Source organism: Macrobrachium rosenbergii, chromosome 10, assembly GCF_040412425.1.
Source record: "Macrobrachium rosenbergii isolate ZJJX-2024 chromosome 10, ASM4041242v1, whole genome shotgun sequence".
Classification (NCBI taxonomy): domain Eukaryota; kingdom Metazoa; phylum Arthropoda; class Malacostraca; order Decapoda; family Palaemonidae; genus Macrobrachium; species Macrobrachium rosenbergii.
The window spans coordinates 27,555,143-27,566,734 of record NC_089750.1 but is presented as its reverse complement, the minus strand read 5'-3'; positions in this window follow the sequence as shown (position 1 = coordinate 27,566,734).

Here is an 11,592-nt window from a genome sequence, read left to right as displayed (position 1 = left end):
TTTTGGTGGGAGGATAAAGTAAGCTTCAGAACTGACTGGAGGTTCAGCTCACCTTGGCTCACTTCCTGGTCGATTGTTAGAGCATAGGAAGGAGTCGTATGGCTCTGATCTGTTAAGTGAAAGATTACTCAACAGCAAGACATCTGGGCTTTAACACAATGGGAACACCAGTCTACAATGTGTCTGGGAAGCAGGAAAAGAACCTGTGATTGACTGAGACAACAGAACTAGGTAGATACAACCTTGTTCTATTGTCAATTCCTCTCTCCCCTTATAAGAGAGCGGGTAGGACTAGCTTCTATTTCTAGAATTCGTATTGTACTATATAGGAACAATCATAATAGAAAATAGAATGGCTGCTCACTCACCTGTATCTAGCCAGTTCCAGCAAATGATGGCTTACATCTCTCCCATGCCCACCGGGAGAGGAGAAGAAGAAAGGGAAAGGAAGAAGGCCAGTCACCCCATTCACTCTCACTTTCATAACCAACATCTTAGATAAGATACAACCTGTCCTGCTACGGGCACTGGATGAGCTACACAACTTGCTGGGCAGACGCCACTGGACCCAAGGAAAAAGTGTTCAAGGATCTATGGGCCACATCCTGAAGGTAGGAGGTGGTGAAGGTCATTTGACGAACCATTGTACCAGCCTTCAGTGCCTTATGAACCGACAGGTTCTTTTTGAAAGCAACGGAAGGGCCAAAGCCCCTAACATCATGGGCTCTTGCATGCACTGTATTGGCATCTGCAATTGAAGGGGTACTGTATGCATGCCCAATTACTTCACATAGCCAAAAGGAGATGGTATTCTTGGACAATTCTTTCTTGTTCCAGCCTGTGCTAACAAAAAGTCTTCAACACTCGGGCCTGAGGTGTTGAGTCCTTTTTGAATAGCTTTGCAGAACCCTAACAGGACGCAGAAGTAATTCCTCTGGATCATTACCAACAAAGCCTGTCAGGGAGGGGATAAAAAAAAAACTTGAACCTGCCTTCGGGCACTGAGGGATTTTGAGTCTTGGCTACAAATTCTGGGGCAAATTCAAAGGCTACCAACCCCCAACTCTTTGAGTGTTTAACATTAAAAGAGAGGCCATGGAATTCTCCTACTCTCTTTGATGGGGCTAAGACCAGCAAGAAGACGGTCTTAAGAGTCAAATTTCTGTCTGATGAACCTCGTAAGGGTTCATATGTTGAACGAGTGAGGCTGCTAAGGACCAGTGTCAAATCCCAGTTAGAAGGTTTTAGCTCTCTCGGGGGACAAGACTACTCGAAACTCTTGAGGAGCATGGGGATTTCCCATGATGAAGAAAGGTCTACCCCTTCCACACGTAGAACTAGCCCCAAAGCAGCCCTGTAACCCTTAATGGTCGATACAGAAAGTAATTTCTTCCACCAGTGGAAAACGAGGAAGTCTGCTACTTGTTGAAAAGAAGTTCCAACCGGAAAGAAACCTTGTTGACGACACCAATCACAGTAGATGGCCCATTTCCCTTGGTACATATCACAAGATGATATCCTGAGATAGCCAGACATCTCTGTTGCTACTCTACAAGAAAAGCCTCTCGCTCGCAGGAGATACCAGATAGTCTCCAACCGTGAAGAGATAGGGACCCTTCCGACTGGTGAAACCTCTCAGTGTGCAGTTGGCAAAGGACATTGTGCTGTGGCGGGATATCTTTCAGTGCTTTGGTCAGCAGAGCCAGAAGATAGGGAAACTACTCAGCGTGTGACCACAAGGGAGCCATCAAGGTCATTCTGAGTCATTACTCAGATTGTCCCAAAGGTGTTACAGATCGCCTTCTACTGCGGCCCAAGGATCCAGAACAACCGAACAAAACACCTCCATCACCTTGTTGTACAGGCAGTCCCTGGTTAACGGCAGGGATTACGTTTGTGGCCAAGCACTGATAGCCAAGAATCGTTGTTAACCAGCACATCACAAGAATTATGGTAATAAATGGTGTTTACAAAGCTGTAAGCGCCGATAAACCGCTTACCGGCACCATTAACCAGTTATCAGTGCCAATGAACTGCTTACTGATGCCAATAAACTGCTTACCAACACACATAAACCACTTTCTGCCACCAAAAATCACTTACTGGCACCAAAATTCTGGTTAACAACATCATTGGCCAGGCGTCATAAAACTAAAACACCAATACAGTAACTGATGCCACTGGTAAACAGGGACTGCCTGTATCTAGTCGCGAAAAGGTCTATCACTGGTCTTCCCCACAGGTGGACAAGCTTTCCGCTACCTCCAGGTGTAATGACCACTCCGTCCCCAACACTTGACCGTAATGACTCGGCTTGTCTGCCACTACATTCCTCTTTGCTTGGAATGAATCTGGCTGAAAGGTCCACTGAGTGAGTCACCACCCACTGGTTTAGTTGTACTGTCAATTCATAAGGTTGAAGGGAGACTAGTCCCCCATTTGTTGACATTTGCAACCACCGTGGTATTGTCAGACATTAGAACCATGGAGTGCCCTGTCACCCTCTCCTGGAACTTCTGAAGGGTTAAGAAAGCATCCTTTAGCTCCAGGACATTAATGTGAAGTTCCTTGTCCTGTTGATCCCACACACCTGAGGTCAGGAGGTCTTCCAAGTGTGCTCCCCAACCCTTGTTCAAGGCATCTGAGAACAGAAGGAACTCCAGAGGGGGAGTGTGAAGGGGCAGTCCTATGGTCAGATTCGTGTCATTCAGCCACCATGCTAAGTCCTGTCTCACTTCTTTTGAGAGAGGAACTCAGAAGGTTTTTTTATTCATAAATGATTTGTTTAACCAGACCTCTGAACCCTTTTAGGGTTCTTTTCAGGCTGGGGAAAAAGGGGAAGAATACATTAAAAAAAAAATCAAATTTAATAAAAAATCAAGGAAAAAATGGGGGAAATTATATTTTATTTATTAATTTAATTTTGTTTAAAAAGAGAATGATATTATTAATTGAAAAGTTATTACCTTCAGCTAGAATATCTTTTATTGATTTATTTTGTAAATAAGTATTTCTTTCATGCTGCCATCTGGGACAGTAAATCAAGATATGTTTTATTGTTATTGGGATGTTACATCTTTCACAAGTTATTGGATTTGTGTGTGGAGTTGACATCAGATGATCATGTGTGTCTGGAATGTCCTACTCTGAGTCTTGTTAAAATTACTTTATTAATTCTTTGTTTTTGGGTAGAAGAATGCCACTTTTTAACTTTGTTCTAAATGTCTTAGTTTGTTTTGAGGGGGTATATTTGTCCAATCATTTTGCCAATCCCTATAAATTAAAGGTTTAACTGATGCTAGCCAGTCTGATGTGGGAGCTTTCGTAGTAGTTGCGGGGGGGGGGGGATTGTACAAGCCAGTTTAGCAGCTTTATCTGCTTTCTCATTACCCTCAATGCCTACATGGGCTGGGATTCAACAAATATGAGCTTGAAGGCCATTTATAATTAATTGATGAATTTCCCATTGGATATTTTGGACAAGGTGATTATTTTATTTAAATGATCTTATTGCTTCAATTGCACTTCTTGAGTCACTCAATATGAGTGCTGAAGGGAGTCCTTTTTTGTTATATAATCTGGAGAGTCAATTGTATGGCTGTTAATTCTGCTGTAAATACTGATGATATTAGGGGAAGGCCTATTTGGATAGTTTCATCACTTGATTAGGCTGATGAGCCCACTCCAGCTTCATTTTTGGATCCATCTGTATAGATTATGAAGGAATTACCCTTCCGTCTTATGTGTTCCATGGCATATTGATGATAGATTTCTGTGTTGAGCATATATTTTTTTGCGAAAGATATGATAAATATGTGCATATTTTTGCCCTTTTTATTGTCCATGGTGTGATCTGATTTATTTCTTGGGTAAATTTGGGTATCTTATGTAAATTCAATAGATGATTAGTTTTTTTAGTAAATGAGTTTTGATTTGGGTTATTATTTGTATTTTGATTATTGAGAAATTTACTTGATACAGGAGATGTGCCTGCTTGAAGGGATAAGCCTCTTCTTAAAGTAATTAGATCTCTGTAATATTTTAGAGGCAGCTGGCCTGCTTCTGCTAGGATTGAGACAGTTGGAGATGAGCGAAAGGCTCCTGTACATATACACACTCCCTCGTGATGTAAAGCATCTAGAGATTTTAAGAGTTGCTTCTGAGGCAGTTGAACAAATTGGACAGCTATGATTTATGATTGATAGTACTGTTGCATTGTATAACAATAACATTGTATCTCGTCCTGCACCCGATTTGGTGTGAGAGATTTTCTTTAATAATGTAAGAGCTTTAGATTCTTTGGCTTTGATATATTTGATATGATCTTTCCAATTTAAATGTTGATAAAAAATTATACCCAAATATTTAACACTATTGCACATGTTTATATCTTTATTATGAAGATATAATGGTTTGTTGTTTCAACCATCTTTTGTCTTTGTAGAAGACAGCACCATTTGTTTTATTTACCAACAACTTGAAGCCTGTGGAGTTAGTCCAAGTGGTTATATTATTTGTTGCTATATTAAGTATTCTTTGTGCATGTCTTAGAGAATAACTTGAATAATATATTACAAAATAGTCCACATACAAACTATTTTTACACCCTCAGGAAGGTTCATAGTAATATATACAGGGTGCGGCATAAGTAACGCCCTTTTTAATTTTATATCTTATAATGTATATTTTCTTTATTGTTTTCTTTAATTAATTTGCTAAATCTTCATTTTTTCAGATATTTTATACAACTATGAGATTAACAAAGGAACAGAGAGTAAAAGCAATTCAATTGTACTGTCAAAACAATAAAAATGGTGCTGAAACCGCAAGATTGTTATCAGCTGAATTTAACATCCCAAGGGTGCAAAGCCAAAATATCATAAGCTTGATTAGAAAATTTGAATCCACAGGAAGAGTAAGTGATGCTCAAAGAGCGGGTAGGCCAGTTGTTGCAACAAGCTTAGAAAAGTCCAATGAACTACAAGAATCGTTGCTGCGTTCTCAAAAATCCAGTAGGCGTCTTTCTGCAAAGTTAGCAATTAGTCTTTGTATTGAACATTATTAAACTGAATAAGCATTATATTAATTTTGTTAATATATTACATTAATCTATCAACATGTGGCAATACATTCATGTTCGAAAAAATAAAGGATAATCAAAAAGGCTTTAATTTTGTTCCATTAAACAAAGGGCGTTACTTATGCCGCACCCTGTATTGCCTGGGCAAATAAGATGCAGCTCAAAACACTGCCCTGAGGGATACCCTCCTCTTGTAAGTAGGAATTTGAATATGTATTTCCTTTGCGTACTGGAAATGTACGATTTGTTAAAAAATTGTTGATAAATATTGGAAGGTGACCTCGAATATTGGATTTGTGGAGTTTATGCGGGGCAGCCAATCGAGGCTACGGCCTACCCCAACGCCAAATCAAAGTCCTTCGTAAAGAAGGCATCGTGCTTACCCCATATAGAAAATGGGAAAAAAGCACGTTAAAACGAAGAAGATTGTATCTCCATGTGGTATCATATGCTTTTTCTGTATTAAAGAAAATAGCCACTGTCAGCTTTTTCTTTTCAAATCCTTTTTTAATATGATCTTTTAATTGAGTTAATGGGTCTAGTGTAATCTACCACCTATTGATCCCAATTGGGTAGGTGATAAAATTGAGTCTTTTGTTATAACACTTGTTAATCTCAAACTAACCATTTTCTCCAGCAGCTTGCACAAGCAACTTGTTAGAGATATTGGCCTATAATTAGTAGGGTTTGCTAGGGTCTTTTCCTGGTTTACTGAAGGGTATGATTATTGCATGTCTCCACTTAGTTGGGAAGACATGCATCAGCCGTATGTTATTATATAATTTTAATAAGAATTCTTTAGCTAATGTAGCTAAATTTTGGATCATGTCAAAAGAAATCTTATCATGACCCGGAGCTGATGATTGACATGATTTCAGGGCAAAATTAAACTCACTCATATTGAATTCTTGATTATAATCAAGGTCCTCATCAGTTTCAAAATTAAGTGTATGATTCATTTTCTGTATTCTAATTCTTTTAAAGTGTTCATCTAAATTAGAATAAGCGCTAATATCTCCTATATGTTTGGCTAGTATATTTGAAATATCTTGTAGGTTATGATTTAGTTTGCCATTATGTTGTATTGGGCTTCGAGGTGGTCGTATATGTTTACCATTGATTTTAGGAATTTTGTGCCATATTTCCTTAATTGAAGTATTTGGTGACAACTCTGAAATATAATTTTTCCACGACTGAGCTATTTCAAATATTATTGTTTTTTGAAATTTTGCATTATATTTATTGTAAAGTGGTTTAATGTGATCAATAGTTATATTTATGACTATTATTTTGTTTAGTTTGTTTATATTACAAGGGCCTTTATTAAGGGTGTTTAATCTAGACTTTAGTCTATTCAAATTACGTGCCAGAATGTGTCTGGTTTGATTTAAGAGAGAGATTGTTAGACTACCATGGAACAGGGGATATGTTAGGAGTTGAAGAAGTTTTGGGGATGCATTTATCTGCAGCACTTATTACAAAACTGGAAAAGAAATCATTTGTGACATCATTGTTTTGATTTAGTGGAAAGGGAGGGATAGTTCTAGTTTGTAAATTATATTTATCCAAATCAGCTTTCATTAAGTTATATTTTATGGGAAATGATTATTTTTTGTTGTTCAAATAATTCAAAACAATTGGAAAGTGATCACTTGTGTGTGAATCGTCTAGGACATTCCGTTCCAATTTCTCGATTAATTCCAGTGAGCGTAATGAAATATCTATTGAAGAGAAGGTTAAATGAGTTTTTGAGAAGTACGTTTGTGAATCACTTTCATTCAGGCAATGTAAATTTTGGTCATTTATGCAACTCTCAGTGTTTGTGCCGGCCAAGTTACTAGCATGTGTGCCATAATGGATTATGGGCATTAAAGTCACCTACCATCAGTAGGGGGCCATTTACATTATTTAGTATTTGTGGCAAATCACTGAAGTTTCAGTTAAAGTTCGGATGATCATATAGATTTATAATAGTTTGATTGTCTGGCATATGCAATTTGATTGCAGTTATTTGATATGACGATGTAATATTTAAGGGTTCATAAGTTGAATCGTTATGAACATATATAGCTGTTCTTAGCTTGCCATCCACTTTTGGTGAGTGGCAAGCTAATTTATAGTTTCTAAAGTTCTTTGGAGTTGTACCAGTATGCTGCAGACATATGCAAATAGGTATGTTCCTTTAGTATTCTCTGGATTTCACCTAGCCGAAGCAGAGTAGAAAATCTATTCATGTTCCATTGAATTATTTATTGGTCAGTGTTTGGTGGGATTGGCATTAGATTTTGTAAGTTAATTGTTGATTTAGCTATATCCTGTAGCATTTTAAGGGAGTTTGTGTTACTTTGTGGTTTCTTTTAGCTAGGTTTGATTGCTGAATATTGATGCATTGCTTGGTTCTTCTTCATATTTCCTTATTAGCAAATCTATTTGAGTTTTGATCATGTTTTTTTTTAGTTTTAAGGATTCCGAGCATAGTTCGTCATCTTGATGGAATGTTAAAGGGTATTTTCGGAACCTAGTAAAGTTATTTATGAAATTTCGGGTTACATTTTCATTTTTGTTAGGTAAATGATTGTACGTTATGATGAAACGCTCTTGCCATCCGCAAGATACATCATGTTCCGAGTGTTGAAGGAATGGTTCTGATTTCTGGGTCCCAATTATGTTTCCATTATTGGATGTTGAAATATCTTCTTCAATTACTTGAGTACCAGTGTTTTATTGTTTTTTAGGCAATTGAAGCTCCTTATTTTCCTTTAGTTTAATAATTAAAGGGATTTATAACGCCCGTCTCGATCTCCTCTCACGTCGTCTCTTGACCTCTCTTGGTCTTGGGTCGGCATGTTTGTTTTGTGTTTTTTATTTGTATCCCTTTTTATTTGGGATATTTTACCATTAATGATCCCTAACTTTAGTGGGTTTGATTAATTTTATGTTTGTTCTGTACCCCTTTACTACGAGAAGTGCTGTTTAGCGTTTAGGCTACGAGTTACCCCTCGGGCCCATTCGCTTTTTATCATGGCTTCATTACGTGAGTGATATTTAACGTTTAGGCTACGAGCTACCCCCTCGGGCCCATTCGCCTTTTATCATGGCTTCATTACGAGAGTGATGTTTAGCGTTTAGGCTACTTAGCCCCCCCTCGGCCCATTCGCCTTTTATCATGGCTTCATTACGAGAGTGAAGTAGAGCGTTTAGGCTACGAGCTTCCCCCTCGAGCCCATTCGCTTATTATCATGGCCTCATTATGCTTTATTTTTGTCCCTCACTTCTCTTAGCCTTTGGGAATCTTATTTTCATTGGTACTGTTACGGTTTTTACTTTGTTTTTATTTGTTTTTATTTTTGTTTATTTTGTGAATTTTGTGTTCCCTTCCTGGTCAAGTGCTGTCTTGCTGTTTAGGCTACGTGGTTCCCCCTCGGGCCTATTCGCTTCTTATTTTGGCTTTATTTTGCCTTGTTTTAGACTCACTTCTCTAAGCGTATGGGAACATGATTTTCATTGGTACATTTAATTTTTGACCTTGTGCTTGGATGCTTTTGAATTTTGTTAATTTTGGGGTACTTTCATTTAACTGGAGGTCGGTCATGTCCCTCCACGTTCATGTTGTGTTGGGCCTGCCTATCCTCCTACATGTACCTTATAGACAATTTTTGTTTTATTATGAATTATTTGAGTTATTGGTTAGCCTTTACCCCTCTCCTAGGCATCCTTCCTTTACATCGCCTCAGTTAGGTTAGCCTAGGGGTTGGCTGTAACACTTTTTCCCTTCGGGGAAAAATCGTTAAGGGGGGGACGATCTCGATCTGTACGTATGAGTTTCATGTCTGTGATCTCGTTCTGTACATGTGTGTTTTATGTCTGGTGCTTCCCTTTGTTTGGTTTTGGCTTGGATATATTGCCTACGTCCACCCTCTCCCTGTTTCGGCTTTTCACTTAGGCTAATGTTCCTAATAAGTTAAGCTGGAATAGCGAGGGTTTACCTGCGTAGCCTATCCTAGTTAAATCCTTCTTTGGGTTGCTTACCAATGGTGACCGGGAGTGCTTTCCCCACTCCTGTTCACACTTCTTTTACCGACTATATATATTTTATTTTGTGGTATCGAGAGTCCCCTTCTCTCCCTTTTATCCTTTGCTCTCTCTCCTCCCTTGGTTTGTTTTCAAGGTTTGTTAACTTTCCAAGGCTTGAGAGCAATTTATCCTTATTTTATATTAGCCTACATCCCCTCCCTCTGCATTGATTGATTGTCCCTCGGTGTGTCTGTGTTGGCACTCCACCTGGACCTGGAGGTGACCGGGAGTGCTCTCCCCACTCCTGTTCACACTCCTTTTATCTTTCTTTGCTCTCCTGGCCGTAGAGGTTTTTGCCCTTCCTCTCCCTTTCTCTCGCTCTTGTCGTGCAACACAGCTTACATAGCGAGGGGATCTATGAGAATCTCTGGGTGCCCGGGGAGTGTTGTCCCACCCCTGGTCGCTGCTTTGGGTTACCAACCTCTTGGCCTATCCTTCCCCCTTCCTTTTACGTCGACTATTTCCCTTCGTGGTGCTTCCTACATGTTCGCACCTCACTGTTGGGATCTCATACGAGGCCAGTTAGCGTTTTCCACCTAACTGTCTTCTGTTTTATTTACTTTCGGTGTTCCCCCTCCTTTTTGCTACTACCTGTTCGGTGTTTCGTTATCTTGTTGGGCACTCTCCTTGCTTACTGCTACGGCGGTTTTAGTGTTTAGCGGTCGGCGTTTATTCCCCACCGCTATCACTTGTTCAGGATATCCTCCTCCGGGGTTTTCCTCTCTTGGCTCGGAGTGCGCCCACTTCCAAACAGTTCATAACCTTCCCACATTTTGTTCAAACATGATCGCTTGAATGTTCCGTTGACTCTGTTTTTATGTCTATGAGTTTTGTCCTGTTAGTCCGGTTTTCTCTCCGGTTTTCTCCGGGGTTTTCCTGGTCTGACTAGGCTAAATCGCTGCTACGGTACTCTGCTCCGCATCCGTTCCAGCATGCCCTTTTCTCATACGTTTTCGGCTGGTTTTGTCAAGTGCAGGAATGCTCCGCTATCCTGCAACAAACCAGCGATCACGGAGTCTATAGTTCCCATTCGGTCGCGCAGTCTGTTTTGGATTTATAGTTTGGCACGGAAGGTTATGAAGTACGCTATGCTCTCCCCGAGCAGACTTCTTGATGAACCCATAGGTTTTATATATACCTGTCGGTTTCGTCTCCGCCAAACTCCGCCTCATGTGACTTATTCTTGGCTCGGAAGGTTGTAAAGTACGCTATGCTCTCTCCGAGCAGGCTACTTGATGAATCCGTAGGTTTTATTTACACCAGTCGGTTTTATCTCCGCCAAACGCCGCCTCATTTGGCTTATTATTAGTCGTTTGGCACCCGGCAGATTATGTTATGCGCTATGCTCTCCCAAGCAGGCTACCTGATGAATCCGTAGGTTTCATATACACCTGTCGGTTTTACCTCCGTCAAGCTCCGCCTCATGTGGCTTATTAATAGTCGCTCTTCCGGCGATAATTCGGTAGGTTTCACATATACGCCTATCAATTTCCCTCCACCAAACTCCGTCTCCGGGCGAGATTCTCTTTAAATCGGTAGGTTTCATATAAACCTATCGGTTCTCCGCCTCTTGTGGCTTATTAATAGTTAATCTTTCGGTGTTTGGGCTCTCTCCGGGCGAGATTCTCGGTGGATCGGTAGGTTTCATATACGCCTATCGATTTCCTCCGCCAAACTCCGTTTCCGGGCGAGATTCTCGATAAATTGGTAGGTTTCATATACACCTCCCGGTTTACGACGGGGTCCGTTTTTTTCATCGTAAACCAAAATCGTCAAAAATCATAAGAAAACCTCTTATTGAAAAAACTGCATTATTATTGAGTTTTACATCAAAAACCTTCAAATTGTTTTGGGGCCAAATTTCTTCCGTCGGTTGTCGTGCGATGCGTCGGTGCCTAAATTTTCTGATGAATATATTTGAAAAGCCCCTCTCTGGAGGAACTGTCGTAAACCGGGACTGCCTGTAACCTCTTCCTCTGGTGTTTGGGGTCCTAATTTTTTCCTCCTGAGGCGGCCGCAAATCTCGTAAACTCTTCGCCTGAGTTAACTGTTTACGGAGAGTTTTCTGAAGACGTTGCGGCCTTCTGTCTCGTTCTCGAACCTGTGAACATCGTCCCGGAGCGATAAGTAGGTGCGGGAATAATTGAGGCAAACCTTTTCCGCTTAGCTCGGAATTAGGTGAGGCAAACTTTTCCTTTAGGGGATTCGTTAGCTTCTCATCCCTTTTCGACGGTTCCTGGTCTACCGTCACTGAGGGTGAAATCAGTTAAAAAAAAAAAAAAAAAAAAAAAGACCCTTTTTAAACCAAGAAGACCCGCTCCGGGGCCCCCTCGAGGACGTCTCGGATCTCTAATCCGGTGCCATCTACGAGTTTGGCCTCGTCTTCTGGAAAGGGACACGGCCCAAGCAAAGCAAGGCGGTTACCCCCTCCTTCCTTT